Source organism: Pseudophryne corroboree, chromosome 2, assembly GCF_028390025.1.
Source record: "Pseudophryne corroboree isolate aPseCor3 chromosome 2, aPseCor3.hap2, whole genome shotgun sequence".
In the NCBI taxonomy this organism is placed as follows: domain Eukaryota; kingdom Metazoa; phylum Chordata; class Amphibia; order Anura; family Myobatrachidae; genus Pseudophryne; species Pseudophryne corroboree.
Window position 1 is genome coordinate 913,098,899 of NC_086445.1, and position 27,712 is coordinate 913,126,610.

Genomic DNA, 27,712 nt, shown 5'->3' on the forward strand with positions numbered 1-27,712 from the left:
AGGCGTGGCTGATGTCAAAAAGTGGGCAGGGCATCATGAGGGGTGGGGCCTCAGGCGGAGTGGAGGGGCCTAATACCGTGACACCCATTTTCGTCATTTTGGAGGCATGCCCAGTGCTCCCCGAGCAACAGGGCTGCCCCTGGCTATCCCTCGCTGCACTGATAGATGCCGTGGGACAGCGGGACAGTGTCCAATTAGTGGGACTTACGCAAGTGTATTCGGGACAGTTGGGAGGTATGGAACTTTACTGTCACTTATGTATCTTATACAGCAACACAAAAGAGAATTATATGGCTCATGAGTGTGTCTAGTTGACACTGAGAAAGGAAATCGCTATTACATTCAGCTCATCCCATCAGAAGAAGCAAACATTTGCATCCCAGCATTTGTCACCACTTTGAAGCAATATGCTAGGTTTAAACCCATAACTGGAGAATATTCACAAGTAGAGAAGCATGTTCTCACAGAATACCATTTACTCTTCAGGGCTGACAATCTAAAGCTTAATGTTGGAGCTTTACTAACTGACAATTTCATATATGTTCCTTTGAGTGTGAATCCACTAAAGGAAACAATGAAGATTTCTGTTTCCCATGAGACTACAAACCAATTATTCTGGCTCCTTCAGACTTCTTCACAGTCCAAGACTTCCCTTCTTATCCAAGACTGATGCAAGACAAAGATAAATCACTCTGCTTAGCTGCATTTTAAAATGTCAACTGTCAGCAAATGTACAAGACAAATATCATGCTGGATAGATTTACTGCATTACAAACACTTCATTTTCTTTAGGTATATTATCATACTCCGTAATACAGAGGGTTGGTTTTCTTGGTCTTTCATGTGCTTCGCTTCCATAGGCATATTGTACTAGCTGGAAGTAGAGCGAAGTTGCAGCAAAATCTCGTGTAAATCTGTGTTTTGAGGCAGAATGGATAGCATTTCACGCAGTGTTTGTGAATTCACATGAAAAGGAAGAATATGGTCAATTTATTACGCTGCTTGAAATAGTTGTGTTGGGATCACTTAGACCCTTTCACACCAAAATCCCAGGTCCAACCTGGGTTATTGTACGTGTCACGGGTAACACAACCCAGGTAGATCCTTTCACACCTAACCTGGACCTGGGTTGCAACAGCAATAACCCGGGTTATAATTTCAGTGTGAAAGGAGTACTAAGGGATAATTTTGAGGTAAAATGCAAACAATGGACTCTATTCAGGTTTAGTTGCAGATGTATTAGTTCCACAAGGTGGATTGTAGGTTCTCCCAACGTAAGCGCCCAACGTGTGGAACGCATAAAGCATTCCAACAAGTAAAAGACTGTCTTGCTCATGCACGGAGTGTTATTGTACGTGTCACGGGTAACACAACCCAGGTAGATCCTTTCACACCTAACCTGGACCTGGGTTGCAACAGCAATAACCCGGGTTATAAGTTCAGTGTGAAAGGAGTACTAAGGGATAATTTTGAGGTAAAATGCAAACAATGGACTCTATTCAGGTTTAGTTGAAGATTTATTAGTTCCACAAGGTGGATTGTAGGTTCTCCCAACGTAAGCGCCCAACGTGTGGAACGCATAAAGCATTCCAACAAGTAAAAGACTGTCTTGCTCATGCACGACAGCTACTTCCTTCTTTAATCACTTTACGTATGCAAGGATCAAGTGGAACGCAAAAGTGTTCCAGCGGCATAACCCACAGATGCGCAGTCACTTGCTTCAGTGCACTTTTGTGTCTTTTGTATCTCCCTGCGTCCCCTCCTCTCTCTTCCCTATTACTACACTTGGGTGTGCGGAGTTTCCTGGAATTACGCGGTTGAGTTGTGACATCACGACGCATCCACGTCATTCTGTGAAACGCCATCCTTCCCCGAGCAGAGTAATAGGGAAGAGGGAGGAGGGGGAGCCAGCAATTATACACCCCTAGCAAGTGCAACAAGCATTACATAGTAACATAGTTGGTGAGGTTGGAAAAAGACTAGTAGTCCATCGAGTTCAACTGGAATTATATTGCATTGCCTATTTAGGTTAAAGGCTATATCAGAGGCGTAACTAGCTCGGGGCAAGCAGGGTGCATACCCTGGGTGCCGTGGCAAGCCAAGCAGAGGGGGGAACCACCGGCACCTGCACGGCCCGCTCGCCCCATGCACCCACCGCCGCCGGAGCTCCGCCCTCCACAGTCACGCCACCGAGCAGTCCTTCCTCAGCTCTTCCTGCTGTCAGTCCCTGAGCAGAGCCAGTCCCTGAGCAGAGCCTCCTGCTTTGTCTCCAGGTTCTTCAGCTGCTGCTGGTAAGCCCTCACCTCCTATCCTATCACCCCGCGGTGTGTCTGCTTCCCTCTGCCATTCCCCAGCTTCTTGCCCTTCTGCTCCCATTTCACTTCATCCAGGGTCATCAAGCCGAGCTGCTAGCCCGCCAAGCAGAATGCGAGAGCCCCAGAGTTGCTGGGCTAAATAGTCAAACCTGCCAGCAGCCGGCTTATGGCGGGTGGCAAGGGCTGGGCGGGTGTGTTGGTGTTTGTGTAAATAAAAAATAAAAAAATTCCTAAATGATGCTCCATATTCCTCAGTCACGCCGCCGTTGAACAGTCCTTCCTCAGCTGTTCCTGCTCGGAGAATGACCTGATCTGTTACGCTCCTCTGTCTGAACTGCGCGGCTGCCACTAGGTAAGTGGAGGGGGTGAGAGAGAGTTAAGACATTGATAGGACTAGAAGGGGGAGAGAGACACTTAAGCGGGGGTGGGGGGAAGAGACACTGGGAGACATAGAAATGGGGGAAAAGAGATACAATAAGACATGGGGGGAGACACTGTGAGAGTTAAAATGTGATCGTGTGTTGAGTGACGACACAGGAGATAGGTGATGGTGTGCTGAGTGATGACACAGGGGGTAGGTGATGATGTGCTGAGTGACGACACAGGGGGTAGGCGATGGTGTGCTGAGTGACGACACAGGGGGTAGGTGATGGTGTGCTCAGAGATGACACAGGAGATAGGTGATGGTATGCTGAGTGATGACACAGGGGGTAGGTGATGGTGTGCTGAGTGACGACAAAGGGGGTAGGCGATGGTGTGCTGAGTGACGACACAGGGGGTAGGTGATGGTGTGCTCAGAGATGACACAGGGGATAGGTGATGGTGTGCTGAGTGATGACACAGGGGGTAGGCGATGGTGTGCTGAGTGACGACACAGGAGATAGGTGATGGTGTGCTTAGTGACGACACAGGGGGTAGGCGATGGTGTGCTGAGTGACGACACAGGGGGTAGGTGATGGTGTGCTCAGAGATGACACAGGAGATAGGTGATGGTATGCTGAGTGATGACACAGGGGGTAGGTGATGGTGTGCTGAGTGACGACAAAGGGGGTAGGCGATGGTGTGCTGAGTGACGACACAGGGGGTAGGTGATGGTGTGCTCAGAGATGACACAGGGGATAGGTGATGGTGTGCTGAGTGATGACACAGGGGATAGGTGATGATGTGCTGAGTGACGACACAAGGGATAAGTGATGATGTGCTGAGTGACGACACAGGGGGTAGGTGATGGTGTGCTGAGTGACGACACAAGGGTAGATGATGGTGTGGCTGAGAGATGCAGGGAGTAGATGGTGTGGCTGGGAGACGCAGGTGGGAGATGGTGTGGCTGAGAGACGCAAGGGGGAGATGGTGTGTCTGAGAGACACAGGGGGCAGGATGTGAGTCTGGTGGAACCGCTGTTGTATGATGCTGACCTTGTTAATATTCCTACACAACCAGGCATCTTCTGGATGATGTGATCTCCTATGAATAGAGAATACCGACTGAAGACGCCGTCTGCCTTAGAGGATACAGTTCTACAGAGGTTCCACATTGTGAGAAACCATCATACAGGTAAGGCTCGTGTGCAGTTGAAAAGAATGTTTCCATTGTGACATGACAGGTGGCGTATCATGTCACCACGTCCCATTTTTAGTGGCCATGCCCCATCTGGTGCGTGACATTTTCAGTGACCACGCCCATTTTTTGTACTCACACATAGCTTAGTTTATCCATCTTTAGGGGAGGGGGGTTGGTGCCATTCATAATCTTGCCCTAGGCTCCTTGTTACGCCTTTGAGCTATATCCTCGCATATCTTTTTCCGTTATAAATTTATCTAGCCCATTTTTAGACGCATTGACTGAGTCCGCCATTACAACCTTCTCTGGCAATGTATTCCATATTCGTATTGTCCTTACAGTGAAGAATCCCTTCCTGCGCTGAGTACGAAATTTCCTCTCCTCAAGCCTTAGCTGGTGTCCTCGTGTTTTGTGTAGAGGTCTCTTAGTAAACAACTCACATGATAGCTCCGCATATTGCTCCTTTATATATTTGTAAATATTAATCATATCTCCTCTTAGTCGTCTCATTTCTAGTGTAAACATATCTAATCTAGAAAGCCTCTCCTCATAGTCCAGTGTCTCCAACCCCTTAATCAATTTGGTAGCTCACCACTGAACCTTTTCAAGTTCTAATATGTCTCTTTTATAGTGTGGTGCCCAGAACTGTACACAATACTCAAGATGCAGCCGTACCAATGATTTGTACAGTGGCAGGGTTACGCTCTCATCCCTTGTCTCAATTCTCGTTTTAATGCATGCTAACACCTTATTTGCCTTTGTTGCTGCACTTTGACATTGGGGATCATTCCGAGTTGATCGCTCGCTGCCGATTTTCGCAGCGCCGCGATCAGGTAAAAAAACGGCATTTATGCGCATGCGTATGCCCCACAATGCCAAGTGCGACGTACGGGTACAAAGCACTTTGTGGTTGTGCTCAGTTTCTAGCAAAGTTTTTCTTCGCACTGACGGCCACAAGAAGATTGACAGGAAGTGGGCGTTTCTGGATGTCAACTGACCATTTTCAGGGAGTGTTTGCTAAAACGCAGGCGTGTCTGAAAAAACGCAGGGCACTCGCTGGGCGGGTGTATGACGGACACGAATAGGCTGAAGTGATCGCAAGCGCTTAGTAGGTTCAGAGCTACTCTGAAACTGCACAAACTGTTTTTGCAGAACTCGGCTATGCAAGCGTTCGCACTTCTGCTAAGATAAAATACACTCCCCAGTGGGCGGCGGCATAGCGTTTGCACGGCTGCTAAAACTAGCTAGCGAGCGATCAACTCGGAATGACCCCTATTGTGTGTTGCCGCTAAATCTACTATCAATGAACATCCCTAAATCCTTTTCTAATACAGTTTCTCCTATTTTTGCCCCATTTAATTGGTAGGTTGCATGTTTATTCCCAAAGTGCATAACTTTAAATTTTTCCACATTAAACCTCATACACCATTTAATTGCCCAAACTTCCAGTTTTAATAAATTGCTCTGAAGAGACACCACATCCGACTTGATTACCCTACATATTTTAGTATCGTCTGCAAAAATTGACACTGTGCTTTCTCCTTAATCTACTTCTGTCTTTCTATACAAATCCACAGTTTACAAGCAAAGATCGTGAAATTTGACATACGAACGTATTAAAACATGGCTGAGGCAACTAAAACAATTAGAAATCCTTAGCACCCCTAGGGGGCGGGACAGCAGCACAGAGTATATCAGGAGACAGCATAACTCCAGAATTGCGGGAGCAATGTACTCAAAAATTGGTAAACATATGCCTTACAATCTGGGAACAAACACTGTGGGGGTCAGACACCCCTAGCACCCCTAGGGGTGGGGGAGTATTTCAGCAGAAAGCATAACTTGAAAATGCCTGCAGCAATTTCCAACAAACTTGGTACACATATGACTTACACTCGGGAAACAAACATTGTGGGGGTCAAACACCCCTAGCACCCCTAGGGGCGGGGCAGCAGCACAGAGGATGTCAGCAGACAGCATCATTGTGGAAGGCCTGGAGCAATTTACACCAAGCTTGGTACACATCTGACTTACAATCTGGGAACAAACTCTGTGGGGGTTAGACACCCCTATCGGTGGGAAAGCAGCACAAAGTATTTCAGGAGACCACATAACTCCCGAATGCCTAGACCAATTTACAACAAACTTGGTACATATATGACTTACAAGCTGGGAACAAACACTGTAGGGTTTAGACACCCCTAGGGGTGAGGCAGCAGCACACACTATATCAGGACATGCATGATATGTCAGTGATGACAAGGCTGCATGTGACAGGGCCAGTGACATGATGTGAGGAGGGGAATGCAGGTAGCACGAACCCACACACTGAGAGTTATATAGTGTAGCACGGTCCCCCAGCAGCACAGAGTATAGGAGATACATAATGTGCTGCGCTATATAAGAAACTGTCAATAAATCGATAATTTCACAGGGGCACTGACATGATGTGAGGAGGGGAATGGAGGCAGCAGGAAGCCACAGACTGAGAGTTGTATAGTGGGAGGAGCAGGGTCGGGACCAAAAAGGGATCCGGCCACTACACAAAGTGCGTCTGGGAAGCAAGATATGCCTATATACAGGGGCAGATTGGGAACAAAAAGCGGCCCTGGAAAAATTTGTACTAGTGGCCGCACATGGGCAGCACCAGAGGTGTAAGGTCTAGCCATGGGCCATGGCAGCAGCACCCTCCCCCCAAGACATTCCAGATAGTGGGGATGTCCAGCATCAAGGGGAAGTTAAAAGGAAATAAAATTAAATGTTATGAGCACATTATATGATGCACCTTTAGAATTTAGGAAACTATATCATTCTTTAGAAAGATATATTTTCTTGCTTATTACACCAACCGAATCCCAATCACTATTCATTCAATCTTATATGTCAGCCAAGCAGGCAGACAGAGCATAAACACTAGATCATCTGCAATTACAGGCTAAGTCAGAGGTTCCCAAACTGTGTGCCGTGGCTCCCTGGGGTGCCTCGGGACACTTGCAGGGGTGCCCTGGGTTGGTGGTCCAGGACCAATTAAAATTATTCATGGTCAATATAATAGGCAAAACCAGTGCTGGTGGCTGCCAGTCATAAAATATGTGGCCAAACAGAAGCAAATCTTGTCCCTCACCACACAACTGACCCTAAGGATGACATATAAACGCAATCTACTTAATGTAATATTTCTTTCTAAATTTCTCAATAAGAAATTTTTGGCCTAGGGGTGCTGTGAAAAAAATTCTGATATACTAGGGCGCCGTGATTCATAAAAGTTTGCAAACCACTGGGCTAAGTGGCAAAGTCATTTTCATATATGCAAATTGTTTGGCATCTTATTCATTATGTCTATAAATAGGACCACGTGTCCTCAAACAAAACAGGCCCCCCACAGGTGCGCCGGCCCACCGGGAATCATCCCTGTAGACCCTATGGCCAATCCGCCTCTTCCTATATACTAGATCTCTAACCAAAGTAAATTAGCGAACAACTATCATTCTAATTTACCATCCTCATCCCGTAGCGAAGCACGGGTATTCAGCTATCTACAATGTTATTTATATTGTGTGTTTAATATTTACATTTATTTTTGTAAACAGACATTCTTAAAATCCCGGGCAACGCCGAGTACTCCAGCTAGTTATATAAACATATAATATCTAAGGATTGTTTTTCCAAGGTTTTTTTCATAACACACATTAATTTCTAACTATGGTGTAAATTCTAATTCCTAACAATGAGGTGTTACAACAGCTCTACAGAGTGCAGTGTTTTTAGTGTTTTTAATTAGACTTAATTTTACAGAGGGGAAAAAACTTGAAATGTACAGATGGCATTGCCATTTATTTTTATCTATGTTTATTTTTACAAGCTGAGAAACTTAAAAAAAAAAATGTCAAGCAATAGCAGTCACGCCCAGTTCTGCAGCACAGACGTGTGCCCATTAAAGTATAATACTGAGGTGCGAGCGCAGACTTTGCTAATTCATTTGCAAACACATAACCAGCAGTGATACATAAAACTGTACTAGAAACAAATGCTAAAGCAAAATGGCAATAAAAAATAATATGGCCCGTTTCAAGTAGTTTTTTACGTGTGGAAATATATTTTTGTCATAATGTGTACTTTATGCACAAATTGGTCTATTTTTCATGACCAATTTTAATTAGATTGAGCAAAGAAGAAATCCCCTACTCTGCTACTTCAAATTTCATAACCTAACTTTGAACAAGCTGATAATTGTGTCTATAGCAATAACATACTGTATCTCTCAGGATTCTACCTTCTGTAAGCAGAACATGACTGTGCCCTGTTGTGCCCAGGTTATGCCTAACTTGTGAAGTGCTAGAACACTCTCAACCCCCCTCCCCTAATTACACACCTGCACTGCAGTCAGTTCTAGTGACATTCACGTGTTATTTATATAACTCGTAAGAGCAGCAAAGTCCGCTAGATTAAGGGCTGTGGGCCTGGACCATATGGTTATCATACTACTCAGATGGTGGGTGGATTGTGCATGCACAGAATCGGTTCTGCGCATGTGCAAAATGGGTCCTGCACTCGTATTGCACCCAAGACGTAGAATGATTGACCTGCAGCCCACATTTCGTAGGCGTGCCAGTGCAAGGGTCTGCGATTGCCAGCAGGAGGTGTGTTTTTTCATCAGATGCTACACCGGGCATTAACATATTTTTGCATCACTGCTGTGTTCAAAGATGGAGCAGCGGTTTGAACTGCATCCATCTCTAAATCACACGCTATGCACCTATACTGTGATAATTGGCAGGTATGGCAAGGTATATAACACATTGGGGGGTATTCAATTAGCTGCAGTAATTTACCGTGGCTAATTGGTTTGCTGGGGGCTATCCAATTAGTCCCGATAACCCGGAGCTTATCGCCATTGCCAGCACTTATAGGGGATTATCTGCAATAAGTGACCCCTAGACCCGCGATAAGTGCCGCAAAATACATGGGTCCGTGGCTTTTCACAGGACCTATGTATTTTCACACAAAAAAAAGGGTGTTTTTTCACTTGACATAATTGGATAGGGGGCTATAAAAATGTAAAAAATACCCATTTTTTTGCACCCGCAGCACTATTGTGGGTAATTGGATACCCCCCCCCATTGACTTTTCTGTGCTTTGGTGCAATTAGTGCCTTTAGAAATGGTGCGTTATGATGTTACAATTCACTGACTGCATAGTCATGTGATTGTCAAGGGTAATGCTCGTTGCTAGAGGTTTCATGCTTCAGAATGCATGCTCGTTGCCAGTGGTGATGCTTGTTGCTAGGTTTGTCATGCTCTGGGATTCTTGCTCATTGCCAAAGGTAATGCTCATTGTTAGGGGTTTCATGCTCTGAGATTCCTGCTCGTTGCCAAGGGTAATGCTCGTTGCAAGGGGTTTCATGCTGCAAAATTCCTGCTCATTGCCAAGGGTAACCTGGGCTAAAGTAATTAGTGTAAAACCACAGGGTTCTGTGCTGGGGCCATTATTGTTTAATATATTTATTAATAACTAGCTGGAGTACACGGCATTGGAGGTAATTCTGAGTTGATCGCAGCAGGAACTTTGTTAGCAGTTGGCCAAAACCATGTGCACTGCAGGGGAGGCAGATATAACATGTGCAGAGAGAGTTAGATTTGGTTGGGGTGTGTTCAAACTACAATCTAAATTGCAGTGTAAAAATAAAGCAGCCAGTATTTACCCTGCACAGAAACAAAATAACCCACCCAAATCTAACTCTCTCTGCAAATGTTATATCTGCCCCCCCCCCCCTTCCTGCAGTGCACATGGTTTTGCCCAACTGCTAAAAAATTTCCTGCTGCGATCAACTTGGAATTACCCCCATTGCCCGGGATTTTAAGAATGTCTGTTTACAAAAATAAATGTAAATATTAAACACACAGTATAAATAACATTGTGAATATCCGTGCTTTGCTACATGATGAGGATGGTAAATTAGAATGATAGTTGTTTGTTAATTTACTTTGGTTGGAGATCTAGTATATAGGCATATCTTGCTTCCCTGACGCACTTTGTGTAGTGGCCGGACCCCTTTTTGTTCCCCAAGGGACCCTGCTCTTCCCCCTATACAACGCTCAGTCTGTGGCTTCCTGCTGCCTCCATTCCCCTCCTCACATCATGCCAGTGCCCCTGTGAAATTATCAATTTATTGGCAGTTTCTTATATAGCGCAGCCAGGGACGTGCGGTGAGCTAAAAGGCTAAGGAGGCACTAGCTAGCACCAGAGCCAGATTTACACACAAAATATGAGCCAAAGCATACATCTGGGCATTATACACAGGTGCAGCAGTAGAAACTTCTGGAAATTTGGTGAGTTTTGATCAGAGATGTGCGGAAAAGATAAGCAGGTGAGGCACTGCCTCATCTACCATAGACTTTTTACTCCAGAGTTTTGACTATAAAAATGATTAGAATAATGCAAAGAAGATATTTCAAACGTATTCTTTGTATTTTTCATATACTTTATACAATCAAAACTCTGATACAAACGTAAGTATGACAGGAAAGGCTCTGCCCCACCGCACGTCACTGAGCGCAGCACATTATGTATCTCCTGATATACTCTGTGCTGCTGGGGGATCGTGGTACTTCCACTATATAACTCTCAGTGTGTGGGTTCGTGCTACTTCCATTCCCCTCCTCACATCATGTCACTGGCCCTGTCACATGTAGCCCTGTCATCACTGACATATCATGCATGTCCTGATATAGTCTGTGGTGCTGGCCCACCCCTAGGGGTGCTAGTGGTGTGTTACCCCCACAGTGTTTGATCCCAGAGTGTAAGTCATATGTGTAGGAAGTCTGGTGTAAATTGCTCCAGGCATTCCAGAGTTATGCTGTCTGCTGAAATACTCTGTGCTGCTGCCTCACTCCTAGGGGTGCTGGGGGCAGCGACGGACTGCAGCTCTATTTCGGCTCGGGCATTCGTGAGCGCGCGCGACGTCACGGGGGCGCGCCGACATGATGTGCGGGGGTGTGCCGCGAGTCATGGGGGCGTGGACTTGTGGCACGCCCCGTTACCATGGTGACGCTAGCTGGGGGCGCCAACACGCCAGAGTATTTCAGTGTCTACTGAAATACTCTGTGCTGCTGTCCAACTGCTAGGGGTGCTAGGGGTGTCTAACCCCCACAGAGTTTGTTCCCATGGACTCGTGGTACGTCCCAGTTTCCATGGAGATTGGTGGGGGCGGCTGAAGCTCTCTGAGGGACTGGATCGGCCCATCGGCCCTGCCTAGCGGTGTCTTACCCCCACAGTGTTTATTCCAAGCTTGTAAGTCATATGTGTACCAAGTTTGTTGTAAAATGGTCTAGGCATTCGGCAGTTATGCTGTCTACTGAAATTCTCTGTGCTGCTGTCCCACCGCTAGGGGTGCTAGGGGTGTCTAACCCCCACAGAGTTTGGTCCCAGATTGTAAGTCAGATGTGTACCAAGCTTGGTGTAAATTGCTCCAGGCCTTCCACAGTTATCCTGTCTGCTGACATACTCAGAGCCGGATTACGAGGGGGGCCCCGGGGATAAGTACCCCGGGCCCCCTTTTTGAAAAGGGCCCCCCGCCACCACCGCAGATCGGATCTCTGTTCCGATCTGCGGTATTGCGCTGCGCTCCCAGGAGCTGGCGGCTCTGGCTCCCGGCTCCACTGCACTGAACATGCTGGCACCGCGGCCGCACGCAGGGAGTCAGTGCCTGTAAAGGGAAGGACAGCTGAGCGACGGCTCAGCTGTCCAATAATCTAATGAGCAGCAGCCTGCGGCTCAGTCATTGGCTGGGCTCGCAGGCTGCAGGGAAGAAGGAGGACGGCGCGTGGAGCCTTGAGGCAGCAGCCATCACCCAGTTTCAGCCAGCTCTCCTAGGCTATGTGTGGTTGTGCAGCCTGCCAGCATCAAAGGACATAAAAACGTAAGGCTGGCTGTATTATGTACTGGCTTTATATATATATATATATATATATATGTATATGTGTATATATATATATATATATATATATATATGTATATATATATATGTATGTATATATATATATGTGTGTGTGTGTATCGTCCACCCGTCCCTTCTCTCTCTACACTCGCCCGCTATGCCTGGTCAGCAGGCCCGCCGACAGACATGCCGCTGCAGGGGCAGTAGAGAGTACATTTGTCAGCAGCACCTGCTACCGGAACTCACATGTGAACAAGACTGCACCCACAAGTAATGTATAATGTGTGTTATATAATGTATTTGGAGGGGCACTAAGTGTCACATAATGTGTTTGGGGCACTGTGTATTATATAATGTGTTTGGGGTGTACTATGGGGTCTATTCAGGCCGGGCCGCAGCCGCTCATTCGCACGTGGTGTAATGTGAATTTTGGCTCATACCGTGTGACATAATGTAAATTTTGGTTCATACTGTGTGGCGTAATGTGAATTTTATCTCATAAAGCATGGCGTAATATAAACTTTGGCTCCTACCGTGAATTGCGGCTCATACAGTGTGGCGTAATGTGAATTGCGGCTCATACAGTGTGGCGTAATGTGAATTGCGGCTCATACAGTGTGGCGTAATGTGAATTGCGGCTCATACGGTGTGGCGTAATGTGAATTTTATCTCTTGGTGTGTGGCACAATGTAAATTTTGGCTGATACTGTGTGGCGTAATGTAAATTTTGGCTCATACTGTGTGGCGTAATGTAAATTTTGGTTCATACTGTGTGGTGTAATGTAAATTTTGGCTCATACTGTGTGGCGTAATGTGAATATTATCTCTTGCTGTGTGGCATAATGTGAATTTTATCTTATACCGTGTGACATAATGTGAATTTTGGCTCATACCATGTGACGTAATGTGAATTTCGTCTCATATCGTGTGGTGAAATGTTCATTTTGACTCATACTGTGTGGTGTAATGTGAATTTTGCACCAAAGCCCACCACTCTCTAGTTCCGCCACTAGGTCAAGGATAGGTTGGGGAAGTGTAAGTAACGATAGGGTGCAGTGGCAGCTATGACTCAGGGTTATGGCGTAGGAGACAGTCAGTACCGGCCGGTGGTCACACCATTATGTTTCATTTTATTTCTCTGGGGTGTATTATATCTACTTTTATTAGGAACTAGGGAGAAATTAGATTACACCATGTGATTTGTTTTTGTGTAAAATATTAAATACAGTTTGAGTATCCCATATCCAAATATTTTAATACTCAATGTTACTAAAAAATTGTATTAAATGACCTTCAGGCTGTGTGTATAGGGTGTATATGAAACATAAATGCATTCTGTGCTTAGACTTGGGTCCCATCGCCATGATAACTCATTATGGTATGCAATTATTCCAAAATACGGAAAAATCCCATATCCAAAATACTTCTAGTCCCAAGCATTTTGGATAAGGGATACTCAACTTGTAATAATAAATATTCCTTTTAAGATGGATTAGTCTGAAAGATTCTTTCAAATTTACAACCTAATTGTAATTTTCTTTGTAAAGATTGAAGGCGCTATGATTTTAATTTTAAATCTTAGGGCCCCCCTGTCTTAAGTACCCCAGGCCCCCCGAAGCCTTAATCCAGCTCTGGACATACTCTGTGCTGCTGTCCCACCCCTAGGGGTGCTAGGGGTGTCTCCCCCCCCCCCCCCCCCCCCACAGTATTTGTTTCCAGATTGTATGTCAAATTTTACAATCTTAGCTTGTAAACTGTGGATTTGTATAGAAAGAGAAGGACAAATTTTCGCTTTTATATAGTAGATAAGTGAATACTGAAAAGTGTGTGTCTTCTAAACTTATGCCCTTATTTATCAATCAGTGATAAATTTCACTGTGAGTGATAAATTGTACCAGCCAATCCGCTCCTAACTGTAATTTTTCAAACCCAGCCTGTGACATGGAAGTCAGGAGCTGATTGGCTGGTGTAATTTATCACTCACAGTGAAATGTATCACTCATTGATAAATAAGGGCATTAGTTTCTTAAAATCATAAACAGTTTGGGTTGCGTTTATGTGTCCGGCAGTCAGGAGACCGCTGGTCACAATACCGACGTCAGGATCCCGGCATCTGAAAATCCTGGCAGTAGGCATGCCGACCGGGTGGTATTCATGTTACCGGCGGTCTGCTGACCGGCAGTCACATGACCTCCTCCACCATCCCGACCCCTCGCTATCCCGATGGTCGGCATGCCGACCAACAGGGACTATTTCCACTCGTGGGTGTCCACGACACCCATAGAGTGGGAATAGAACCCGTGGCGACCTCAGGTCGCCACCGAGCCCGCAGCGTGGCGAGCGCAGTGTGGCGAGCGCAGCGAGCCCGCAAGGGGCTTGCTGCACTCGCCCCTCCCCGCCGGTATGCTGCCGGGATCCCGGCGTCGGTAAGCTGACCGGCGGTCAGGAGACCGCTGGTCAGCCATACTACACCCATGCCGACCAACAGGGGCTATTCCCACTCGTGGGTGTCCACAACACCCATAGAGTGGGAATAGAACCTGTGGCGAGCGACGAAGCCTACAAGGAGCTTCGTTCCTCTTACCCCGCCGCCGGTATTGTGACCGTCGGTCTACTGACCACCGGTCACCCATACCCAACCCAGTAATGTTATCAGCTACATTCTCCACACTAGCTTTACACAAATTTAATTCATATTTATGATGACAATAGCTAGCATTATTGAGCAGCGGAAGAGTACATCATCGGCAGTGCTGGACTGACCATCTGGTACTTTTAACAAATGCACATGGAGACAGGGACAGTCCGAGCAATGCAGCCTCCTGGTGCTCTGCTCGGTAGCCCAGAATACAGATATATGGGGGCGTGCCATTAAACCGTGAGCCATGACCACACCTCCAACTGCAGCGCACACACAACCACAATGCTAGGACCATTATTAGGGATGGCCTCTGTTGTGTTTCCCATCAATGGTTGCTATTGATGGAAAACATAAGATGGGCAGGGAGGGACGGTATTGGGAACGGCTGCAGCAGTAGGCAGGCAGGTTGTGTCAAGGGGGATACACACGGAGCGATTTTTACTTCATTTCTAAGCAATCTGACTAGATCGTAACACGTTATTAAGATATGACAGCTTTCATCCAGCTGCTACAATCCGTGGTCTTCCCGTCTCCCAGTTCCTCGGGGTTCGCAGGATTACCAGTGAACCTGAGGATCTGGAAATCCAACTGGACATAATGACTGACAAATTCCTCTAGAGAGGAAATCCTCTGAAATTGTTAAAAACAAGCCAGATTGAAAGTAATGTCCCAAGATAGATCTGAGCTTTTACGGGAGCAGCATCCTAAGGCCCCCACTACCAAGGTCACCTGGGTTAATGAATTGAATACGAATAGCAGGAGGACAGGGAAAAGGGTGAAACAGATGTGGCCTATGGCTATATCAGACCCTAATTTGCATTCTTTGAAACATTCTAAGATCATGCCGTGTTATACACAAAGTGCAAATTTAAAGGACATGATCGTGAAAAATTATGTAACAGGCGTTAAAGTCACCCCGGCATCCCTGCATTTTTTGAGCCGTAAGGCAGGCTGTCATAAATTTTTGGAAATGCACCACATGTAGTTACATGCTTATGGGGGACTACATCCTCCATCCACACACAGGGAAAAAGATCCCCATTAGATGTATACTCACCTGCAGTTCTACACATGTGGTGTATGTATTGATCTGTCCTTGCAGCCTATATTATATGGGCAAGACACAATGTACATCAGGGCAGCGCTACTAATAGGTAGCAGTGACCAACCGGTGGCCCGCCATTTTGCCCAGATGAAACATAGCCTGGCCTCTTTGCGCTACAAGATAGTAGTGTCAGGTCTCTGGATTTGTCTGTCCCCGGCGGGGGCGCTAGTGGGTCAGTGTTGGTGCGATGTATAAAGCGGGGAGGCAATATAAAAGTCCTGCGCATAAGCGCTGATATTTATTAATGTAAAGCAGATGGTACAATACTGAATATGATGGAAACCGGTAATGTAGAAAACTTATGACAGATAAACGAATCCAAATAACATAAAAGTCTTTGCAGCAGAATGTAAATAACTTGATAATGAAATGCAGATGAGATAACAGAACTCCGGTAGTATTTGGAAATACACAGTCTCTGAATAACACAAGATAAACGGATAATGGTAATGAAAGCAGAACTCCGGTATATGAGTAACTCACACTCTCTGTTAAAGCACAAGTCCATATAGCCACACTTAGGCTAAAGCAGGAGACAGTCTCTAAGCCAATAGTTGTTATGCGGCTGAGTTGCACAGATGGTATGCTGACAATTAGTGCACAGGTAAGTAATAAGAAAAAACACCTGAGGAGAGTCTCTTACTGCTGATGGGTTTTGAAGCTGGATGTAGCTGGAGTCCGGAGTTACAGGAGAGCTGTGGAAACGGAATTTGGAGCAAGTGAGATATCCACAAAGGATCGCTGGAAACAGGAACACAGGAACTGGGAGAACTCGACACAGGGTATGTGACTCGTTGTCCGAGGCGATGAGAGTGAGCCCCGGACAGGAACTTATACCTCTTGCTCTGCAGTGATTGGTTGCGGTGTTCTGGCTGGAAACTCAGGGCTGTATTGGAAACAGGAATCACAGCAGCATCCACACGGACCGGATGCCGGCACACAGCAGAACACAAACGCAGGACCAGACTCAGGGGCACTCAGCGACACGGGAAATGACGCTCGCGGTCAGCGCATCCATACTGCCGCGACTGGGGCCATGACCTCCGGAGGCCTGCACACCAACGCGCTGGTAGGTGAGACGCAGCTGACCGCCGATTCCTGACAGTACCCCCTCCTTTATGGGTGGACTCCGAACACCCACGAGGCTTGGCAGGGAAGAGTCTGTGGAAGGCTTGCACTAACCGTGGAGCGTGCACATCCGTAGCGTTGACCCAACTCCTCTCTTCAGGACCATATCCATACCAGTCAATTAGGTATTGCAAATGACCGTAGCGATGACGAGAGTCCAAGATCTTTTCCACCTCGTATTCCACGCCCCGATGAGTTTGTACCTTTGGGCCTACTGGAAGCGCTCTCTGGAAACGATTGAGAATTAGTGGTCTGAGGAGAGAAATATGGAATGAGTTGGGAATTTTCAAATAGGAAGGCAGTTTTAATTTATAAGCCACCGGATTAATAACACTTTCTACTGGGAATGGTCCAATAAACCGTGGGGCAAATTTCATCGAAGGAACTCTGAGACGGAGATTCCGAGTAGATAACCAGACTTTGTCGCCTGGCTTTAAACTGGGAACTGCTCGTCTCTTTCGATCAGCAAACATTTTATACCGCTGAGAAACCTTTTTGAGAGACAGATGAATCTTCTTCCAAATTTGAGAGAACCGCTGAAGAGCAGAAGCAGCTGCGGGCACGTCTATGACGGGTAAATCTTGGAAATCTGGTACTCTAGGATGTTGACCACAAACTGCGAAAAAAGGAGTTGTATCTGTGGAAGTATGATATCAGAAATTATGAGCAAATTCCGCCCAAGGCAATAAATCTACCCAGTTATCCTGTGAAGAGGAAATATACAGTCTTAAGCTCTTGATTTACCCTCTCCGTCTGCCCATTTGTTTGAGGGTGATAGGCCGTAGAGAACTTAAGTTTGACCTGTAGCGCAGAACACAGAGCCTCCAAAACTTTGCCACAAACTGTACACCACGGTCAGATATTATTTCTGTTGGAAGTCCATGTAACCTAAAGATTTCACGAAGAAATAACTGTGCCAGCTTTGGAGCAGAGGGTAATCCCATGAGTGGGATGAAATGTGCCATTTTTGAAAATCTATCAACCACTACCCAGATGGTATCATATCCATTAGAGGGAGGAAGATCGGAAATGAAGTCCATTGATAAATGAGACCAGGGGCGCTTGGGAATGGAATTTGGTAGCAATTGGTAGCAATTGGCCTGCAGGAGCCTGACGAGGAACTTTGTGCTGAGCACATTTGGGACATGAAGCTATGAATTCCTGAACATCTACTTTCATATGAGGCCACCAATAAGTTTGGGACAGAAACTTGAAAGTTTTTAAGACTCCAGGGTGACCAGTAAATTTAGATGTATGAGCCCAGGACAGGAGATTTGGACGAAGCTCAGGAGAGACAAACATCTTGCCTGGAGGTGGAACTTGGGACACCCCTGTAGCTGCGAACACCACAGGATTTAATATGGGTCGGGCAGCTTGTTCTGATGATTCCTCAGCTGAGCTCATAGAGCGAGATAATGCATCTGCCTTAACATGTTGTGAGCCAGGTCTAAACATCAACTTAAAATCAAAACAAGAAAAGAATAGGGCCCACCTTGTTTGTCGGTGATTCAGACACTGCGCTGCCTTCAAATAAAGAAGGTTCTTGTGATCTGTGTAGATGGCAATAGGGAATCTCGCACCCTCCAGCAGATATCTCCATTCTTCAAGGGCCAATTTGATTGCCAACAGCTCCTGGTCACCGATGGTATAGTTCATTTCTGCGGGCAGGAATCTACGAGAGAAAAACCTGCAAGGGTGAGTCTTACCATCAACGCCCACCTGTGACAGGACTGCGCCCACGCCAACCGTTGAGGCGTCTACTTCCAAGATGAAGGCCTTGTTGACATCTGGCTATTGTAACACGGGAGCTGAAATAAAAGCCTGTTTTATTTTATGAAAAGCAGACAGTGCTTCATCAGACCATTGGGAAGGATTTCCCCCTTTTCGGGTTAGGCAGGTAATTGGGGCTATTAATGTGGAAAAGCCCTTAATAAACTTCCTGTAGTAGTTAGCGAAGCCAATAAAACGTTGAACTGACTTGAGTGTTGTTGGAAGAGACCAATTTTCTATGGCTTCTAGTTTAGCTGGGTCCATTTGAAGGTCTGTTCCGGAAATAATGTATCCCAGGAAGGATATTGAAGAAGCTTCAAACGTACATTTAGATAGTTTGCCATACAGATGATTCTGCCGAAGACGTCGAAGAACCTCTTTTACCTGTTGGCGATGAGTAACTAAATTACGGGAAAATATTAGGATGTCATCGAGGTAAACAACCACACACTTATAAAGGAGATCTCTAAATACTTCGTTGACGAAGTTTTGGAACACAGCCGGGGCATTACTCAAGCCGAAGGGCATCACTAGATATTCGTAGTGGCCGTCACGAGTATTGAAGGCGGTTTTCCACTCATCACCACTTCGAATCCTGATTAAATTGTAAGCCCCGCGGAGATCCAGTTTTGTGAAGATGGAGGCACCTCTGACTCTGTCAAACAGCTCTGTGATGAGAGGTAACGGGTAGCTGTTTTTAATCGTGATGTCATTTAAACCCCCGATAATCAATACAGGGGCGTAGACCTCCATCCTTTTTCTTAACAAAGAAGAATCCCGCACCGGCCGGAGAAGAAGATGGACGGATAAACCCTTTTTGTAAATTCTCCTTAATATATTCGCTCATTGCTTGAGTCTCTGGAACTGAAAGAGGATATGTTCGCCCTCTAGGTGGCTTGCTCCCAGGGACCAAATCAATGGGACAGTCCCATTCTCGATGAGGCGGTAAGATATCAGCAGCTTTCTCACTGAAGACGTCAGTGAATTCCTGATAGGCCTCTGGAAGGCCAGACTGAGGCTTTACACTTGTGGATTTTATTGGACATACTTGAGCTAAGCATGAATAGAGACAGGAGGAACTCCACGCCGTCAACTGTAAGGTAGACCAGTCAAATTGTGGATTGTGCAATTGAAGCCAAGGCATACCCAGTACAAACTCATAGGTAGCTTTTGGTATGACCAGGAATTTGATGAGCTCAGAATGCAGGAAGCCCTCTCCCAGAACTACCAACTTGGTCTGCTGAGTGATGGATCCTTCAGCAATACGGCTTCCGTCTATGGCAGTAAGATAAACCAGATGAGACAGCTTTGACACTGGGAGAGAAAGTCTATCCACTGCAGCTTGTGTGATGAAATTCCCAGCAGCACCACAATCCATTAAAGCGGACAAGGACTGGAGTCCATCCGTCATTTCCAAAGTGACAGGCAATATTAAATCTTGAGATGAAGGAGCTTTATTCAAGGTGCCTAACTTGACTCCTCCTTTGCAAGTTAGGACATGGCGTTTCCCGACCGAGCAGGGCAGGAACCAATCAGATGACCATCCGCAGCACAGTAGAGACACAGTCTTCCCTTTAATCTTCTGGACCACTCCTCAGGTGTTAAACGAAATTTGTTTACCTGCATAGGTTCGTCAGCAATGATAGGTGGAGACTGTACAGGAGGCATAACTCGGTGCTTGCGAAGATCACCTCGAGAACGTTCACAGGCTCGCTTGCGTAAACGTAGATCTAACTTGACACATAGAGAGATCAGGGCCTCCAGTTGCTCTGGTAGATCTCGAGTAGTCAATTCATCCTTTATGCGGTCAGACAGACCATGCCAGAAGGCGGCAACCAATGCCTGGTTGTTCCACTTCATCTCTGATGCCAGTGTCTGGAACTGGATGACGTACTGACCCACAGTACGTGTTCCCTGGCGGATCTGAAGGAGGTCTGAAGAAGCAGAAGTCGTATGCCCAGGCTCGTCAAAAATGCGTCGGAATGCGGCAACAAACTCTGTATAATTATTCAGTAGTGCATCTGCTCGCTCCCACAGCGGAGAGACCCAATTCAGAGCAGAACCAGCTAACAGAGAGAAAATATAGGCAACCTTTGCTCTAGGTGTTGGAAAGTTCTGTGGTTGCAATTCAAAGTGGACTTCGCATTGATTCAAAAATCCACAACACATTTTAGGATTACCATCAAATTTAATTGGTGTAGGAAGATGGATGCGAGACATTGGAATAGGAGCAACTGGAGAGGTAGAAACTATGGAACTAGGAACAGGAGCAGAAACAGATGAGGACACTGGAGGAGCTGAGGTTGGAAATGACTGTTGCAGAGTGTCTAAACGAGAAGACATTTCCTGCAGGTATTGTATAATCTGCTGCTGCGCAGCCTCTTGACCATCTAGTCATGACACTAAGCCTTGGAGTGTCCCTGACCCCACACTCTGACCACCGTCCGGGTCCATGGGCCTCGGATAAACTGTCAGGTCTCTGGATTTGTCTGTCCCCGGCGGGGGCGCTAGTGGGTCAGTGTTGGTGCGATGTATAAAGCAGGGAGGCAATATAAAAGTCCTGCGCATAAGCGCTGATATTTATTAATGTAAAGCAGATGGTACAATACTGAATATGATGGAAACCGGTAATGTAGAAAACTTATGACAGATAACCGAATCCAAATAACATAAAAGTCTTTGTAGCAGAACGTAAATAACTTGATAATGAAATGCAGATGAGATAACAGAACTCCGGTAGTATTTGAAAATACACAGTCTCTGAATAACACAAGATAAACGGATAATGGTAATGAAAGCAGAACTCCGGTATATGAGTAACTCACAGTCTCTGTTAAAGCACAAGTCCATATAGCCACACTTAGGCTAAAGCAGGAGACAGTCTCTAAGCCAATAGATGTTATGCGGCTGAGTTGCACAGATGGTATGCTGACAATTAGTGCACAGGTAAGTAATAAGAAAAAACACCTGAGGAGAGTCTCTTACTGCTGATGGGTTTTGAAGCTGGATGTAGCTGGAGTCCGGAGTAACAGGAGAGCTGTGGAAACGGAATCTGGAGCAAGTGAGATATCCACAAAGGATCGCTGGAAACAGGAACACAGGAACTGGGAGAACTCGACACAGGGTATGTGACTCGTTGTCCGAGGCAATGAGAGTGAGCCCCGGACAGGAACTTATACCTCTTGCTCTGCAGTGATTGGTTGCGGTGTTCTGGCTGGAAACTCAGGGCTGGATTGGAAGCAGGAATCACAGCAGCATCCACACGGACCGGATGCCGGCACACAGCAGAACACAAACGCAGGACCAGACTCAGGGGCACTCAGTGACACGGGAAATGACGCTCGCGGTCAGCGCATCCATTCAGCCTGCGACTGGGGCCATGACCTCCGGAGGCCTGCACACCAGCGCGCTGGTAGGTGAGACGCAGCTGACCGCCGATTCCTGACAAGTAGACCAGATACCAGCCACATTGCGAGGGGACAATAGACCAAAACAACTTTTGCAATTAGAGTCCCGCTGGATTCATAGGGCGGGATTCAATTCTTTTCACCCCTTTCCACGCCTGTTCTGTTTCTGCCCTCAGGGGCGTGGTATCATTATTTCAGCTTGCTACCCCCGGAGTAGGGAGGCACCCAGCCCTTTACACAGCTAAACCTGATCACTACGGGCACAATATGCACAATAATGGAGATCCTTTTAGAAAGAAAATTGGGCGTGATATATTATTTGAATCTCACCCACAGACTGGATACAATCCAGACCCAGGGCTTAAATTAATATCTTAATTTAAGCTGTTTCTTATAGTTTATGGAATATGTTGTCCATTTAGACAGCGGTCCAACTTTTCCTGACACATTTTGGGGTTCCATTTAGTAGCCCCCATACCGCCGGTCTACAGGGATCAGGCCAGTTGGGTATATGATAGGGGAACCATTTTTCAAATTGGACATTTGATATCTTTTAACCATAGTGTTCGCATAATTACATGGAATCCATGTAATTACTCTTTTTCTTTGATAGCACTCTTTTCTAAGTTCGGAGTACCGATCTCTCCTGACAAATGCAGGGTCCCTGCACTCGCCTCTTGTATCTGGGCATAGAAATAGATACTGAGGCGGGCTGCTGCCATTTGCCCTTAGACAAAGTTCCCAAACTGCGTGGAGGGATTGAAAGGGCGTTGGCGGGTGGCAAGGTTACTTTGCACCAGTGTCAATCCCTTCTCTGTCTTTTCAATTTTGCTTGCAGGATCATCCCCATGGGTAGGATCTTTTGTTGCAAATTTGAGCGGGCAACGGCTGGCGTGCAGCGGCCACATCACTTCATTAGTTTGTCATCCGAGATTTGCAGGGATCTGCGAGTTTGGGATACCTTTTTAAGTGAGTTCAATGATGTATCCATTTGGCTGTCAGATACAGTCCACAGTCCAGGTATCCAGTTGTTCACCGATGCGTTGGGTTCCTGGGGGTATGATGTGTACCTCGATGGTGCATGGTCTGCTGCCCCTTGGCCGGATTCCTGGTTCCAGTGGGGCTTAACCCGAAACCTTTTGTTGCTGGAACTTTTTCCCATTGTAGTTGCATTGGAGCTGTGGGGTGAACGGGTTAGAGACCAGCACGTGGTCTCCTGGTGTGACAATCTGGGCGTGGTTCAGGTGATCAACAGACAGCGATCGTCTTCGCTTCCCGTTCTTCACTTGTTGGCCCACCTGGTCTTGCACTGCTTGTGTATTAACGTACACTTTGTTGCGCGGCACGTACCATCAACTCTATTTCTAGACGACAGTGGGATAGGTTCCACGCATTGGCCCCTGCTGCAGCGCTTACAGGTGACGTTTGCCCTTCTCATTGTTGGCAGGTTATATGGCAGGCATAACTGCTTTGGCAAGCCAGTCGGTGGCTCCAGCCACGCTGTTGAAATAGGGGGCGCCCTCCGTGGCAGGTTTTGCAGGTTTTCACTTTGGGACAGGTCGTTCCCCTCCCGTCTCCTCCCCTGGCCATTCCAGTAGTGCGGTCAGTATTTTGGTGACACAGTAGTCTCCCACCCACTTATTCATTTTAAGGATGCCCATTTATTTAGACCTGATGGCGTCCATTTGACGAATGAGGGTATTTGTTTATTCTTGGAGAGGATTTTTAGGGTAGTCGATAGCCTGGCTTGAGTTAGTTAGGGAATAGTCAGGTTGTGTTGTAGTGGTTGTAGTGGTCTGTTTTTCGAGTATGGTGGTGGCACCGGCTCCTGCCGAGCTGGTGTGTGGTCAGAAAGAACGGTGGTTACAGTTGCTATTGCACCGCTGTTTGGAGGTGCGCTCTTTGCCCAATACATTGTATACTCTGGCCCTCCTTACCGGGGGTCTTTGGGCTTGGCTGTCTGGCCGGCCCTATCACAGTGTATTGGGGAGAGAGTTTGAGACTCATCACTTATTGGCGTAGCCAATGAGATAAATAAAGTCATGTCGTGGACATGTGTAGTGGCAATAAGTCGTAATGTTACTGTTGATCTCGCCGTTCTTTCTTATTTGCCACCATACTTAGTTTAAGTATTATAATTAAAATATATAACGGTTGACCGATTTTAATGGCATTTCAGTGGTCTGTGTCGTTATTTCTAGATAAGTTGCGTTAGTTCACACTTAGTTGTAAGGTTATTGTGTGATGATGTCATGCGGTCCGACATCGGCCAATAGAAAGTTTACTGTTCCCTCTCCTAGACTCCCATCCCCGTCCCTCAGGACATGGGGTCACACAGTTTTCCCTGTTTGTCTGAGCATCGCGCAGCACAGCAACACACTGACAGGACTGCTGGAGGAGGAGTCACAGACTCAGTGATTTCTCATAATCTAATCCTTAATGCTGCACTCCCAAAGTCTAGATAGATAGATAGATAGATAGATAGATAGATAGATAGATAGATAGATAGATAGATAGATAGATAGATAGCGTGTGGGGAAGGGCCACTGACTGAATGCTGAGCTCAGCCAGTCCCATGTGGCCCCGTCCCACCCTTCTCAGCGCACACTAACTGCTACCAACCTTGCACTATTGTGCAAGCTGTAAAGCAAGCATTAAAAAGAAAACTATCGATGGTGGGAATCCATGTGGTTCTCTGCCATTGAAGGTACAGCTAACATTGGCTGACAACCATAGATTAATCGCAAACATCGATGATCAATGGCCAACCCTAGCATTATAGACCCCCAGACTAGCAGAGGGGGACTCAGGGAGGCCTAAGCAGCATTGTTGAGCCTTACGTAAATTGTTACCACTTCTATGCACAATCCAGGTTATTATGCACCCACAGCCCGTGTCGCTCAGGCAATGAGGACATTGCAGCTCTCTCTTTCCTGTTTCATAGTGCCTACATCTTCTGTATTTCTGTTACTGGCATCATTTCATACATGGAGTACTGAGAAGAACTAAACAATAAAAGTGGGTCTAATTTATGAATCACCGTGGATATGCACTAGTAACAACTCTGCTCACTTTTGTATTTCTGTATGGTCATAATTTAGTTTATCTGATTTCCTAGCTGTGATTGCTTTGGTGGTGGGTGACGGGTGGCACTTGATATACTGGCTGTCGGGATCCCGGCGCCGGTATGCGGGCCGCTGGGATCCCAAGCATCGGCAACTCATACCACACCCGTGGATGACCCCTGAAGTGATATGTTTTTGTTGCATTTTGCTATTTAATAGGTAAATGCACAACAACAGATTTCCTTTCATTGTGAGTTTTAAGCAGCCTTGAAACACTAGATGTACTGAGCTAACGGATGAAGGAATAAAATCAATTAACAATTTAACATGAAATGAGACAACAGCATAATAGCAACATAAACATGATAAAATCTGTGTCTAACTCTAAACAGACATCAACTTGACTGTTCGTGGACAGCACCAGCTGTAACTACTATATCTTATCTGCTTAGGGCCACATACATGAGTCCACACCATGGGGGTAATTCCAAGTTGATCGCAGCAGGATTTTTGTTAGCAATTGGGCAAAACCATGGCCCTCTTTCCGAGTTGTTCGCTCGCTAGCTGCTTTTAGCAGCTTTGCACACGCTAAGCCGCCGCCTACTGGGAGTGAATATTAGCTGTGCAGAATTGCGAACGAAAGGTTCGCAGAATTGCGAATAGAATAGCGATTACAAATTTCTCAGTAGTTTCCGAGTAGCTCGAGACTTACTCTGCCAGTGCGATCAGTTCAGTCAGTTTCGTTCCGGGTTTGACGTCACAAACACACCCAGCGTTCGCCCAGACACTCCCCTGTTTCTCCAGCCACTCCCGCGTTTTTTACAGAAACGCCAGCGTTTTTTCACACACACCCATTAAACGGTCAGTTTCCGCCCAGAAACACCCACTTCCTGTCAATCACACTCCGATCACCAGAACGATGAAAATTCTTCGTTACGCTGTGAGTAAAATACCAAACTTTTGTGCTAATTACTTGGCGCCGACGCACTGCGACCATTGCGCATGCGCAGTTTGCGACTTATCGCACCGATGCGAAGAAAAAGAACGAGCAAACAACTCTGAATGAGGGCCCATGTGCACTGCAGGGGAGGCAGATATAACATGTGCAGAGAGAGTTAGATTTAGGTGGGGTGTGTTCAATCTGCAATCTAATTTGCAGTGTAAAAATAAAGCAGCCAGTATTTACCCTGCACAGAAATAAAATAACCCACCCAAATCTAACTATTTCTGCACATGTTATATCTGCCTCCCCTGCAGTGCACATGGGCCCTCATTCCGAGTTGATCGCTCGCAAGGCGAATTTAGCAGAGTTGCTCACGCTAAGCCTACGCCTACTGGGAGTGTATCTTAGCTTCTTAAAATTGCGACCGATGTATTCGCAATATTGCGATTTCAAACTACTTAGCAGTTACAGAGTAGCTTCAGACTTACTCGGCATCTGCGATCAGTTCAGTGCTTGTCGTTCCTGGTTTGACATCATAAACACACCCAGCGTTCGCCCAGACACTCCACCGTTTCTCCGGCCACTCCTGCGTTTTTTCCGGAAACGGTAGCGTTTTTATCCACACGCCCCTAAAACGCCGTGTTTCCGCCCAGTAACACCCATTTCCTGTCAATCACACTACGTTCGCCGGAGCGAAGAAAAAGCCGTGAGTAAAAATACTATCTTCATTGTAAAATTACTTGGCGCAGTCGCAGTGCGAATATTGCGCATACGTACTAAGCGGAATTTCACTGCGATGCGATGAAAATTACCGAGCGAACGACTCGGAATGAGGGCCATGGTTTTGCCCAATTGCTATCAAAAATCCTGCTGCGATCAACTTGGAATTACCCCCCATGTCTAGTAAACCGATACATCATTCTCTGTTTCCTGAAAAAGACTCACAAAACCTTAATTTGCACACTGTTGTAATTGAGGGTGCATCCATCCGTTATACAACTTACATAGCCTAATGGTTAGTTAGTACTATGGGGGTAATTCCAAGTTGATCGCAGCAGGAATTTTTTTAGCAGTTGGGCAAAACCATGGCCCTCATTCCGAGTTGTTCGCTCGTTAGTGGTTTTCGCAACGGAGCGATTTGTCGCAAACTGCGCATGCGCAATGTTCGCAGTGCGTCTGCGCCAAGTAAATTTGCCAAAAAGTTAGGTATTTTACTCACGGCTTAACGAAGAAATTTCTTCGTTCTGGTGATCGGAGTGTGATTGACAGGAAGTGGGTGTTTCTGGGCGGAAACTGGCCGTTTTATGGGTGTGTGCGAAAAAACGCTTACGTTTCTGGGAAAAACGCGGGAGTGGCTGGAGAAACGGGGGAGTGTCTGGGCGAACGCTGGGTGTGTTTGTGACGTCAAACCAGGAACGAAACTGACTGAACTGATCGCAGTGGCAGAGTAAGTCCCGAGCTACTCAGAAACGGCAAAGAAATTTCTATTCGCAATTATGCGAATCTTTCGTTCGCAATTCTGCAAAGCTAAGATTCACTCCCAGTAGGTGGCGGCTTAGTGTGTGCAAAGCTGCTAAAAACAGCTAGCGAGCGAACAACTCGGAATGAGGGCCCATGTGCACTGCAGGGGAGGCAGATATAACATGTGCAGAGAGAGTTAGATTTGGGTGTGGTGTGTTCAATCTGCAATCTAATTTGCAGTGTAAAAATAAAGCAGCCAGTATTTACCCTGCACAGAAATAAAATAACCCACCCAAATCTAACTCTTTCTGCACATGTTATATCTGCCACACCTGCAGTGCACATGGGGGGTAATTCAAAGTTGATTGTAACAGGAAATTT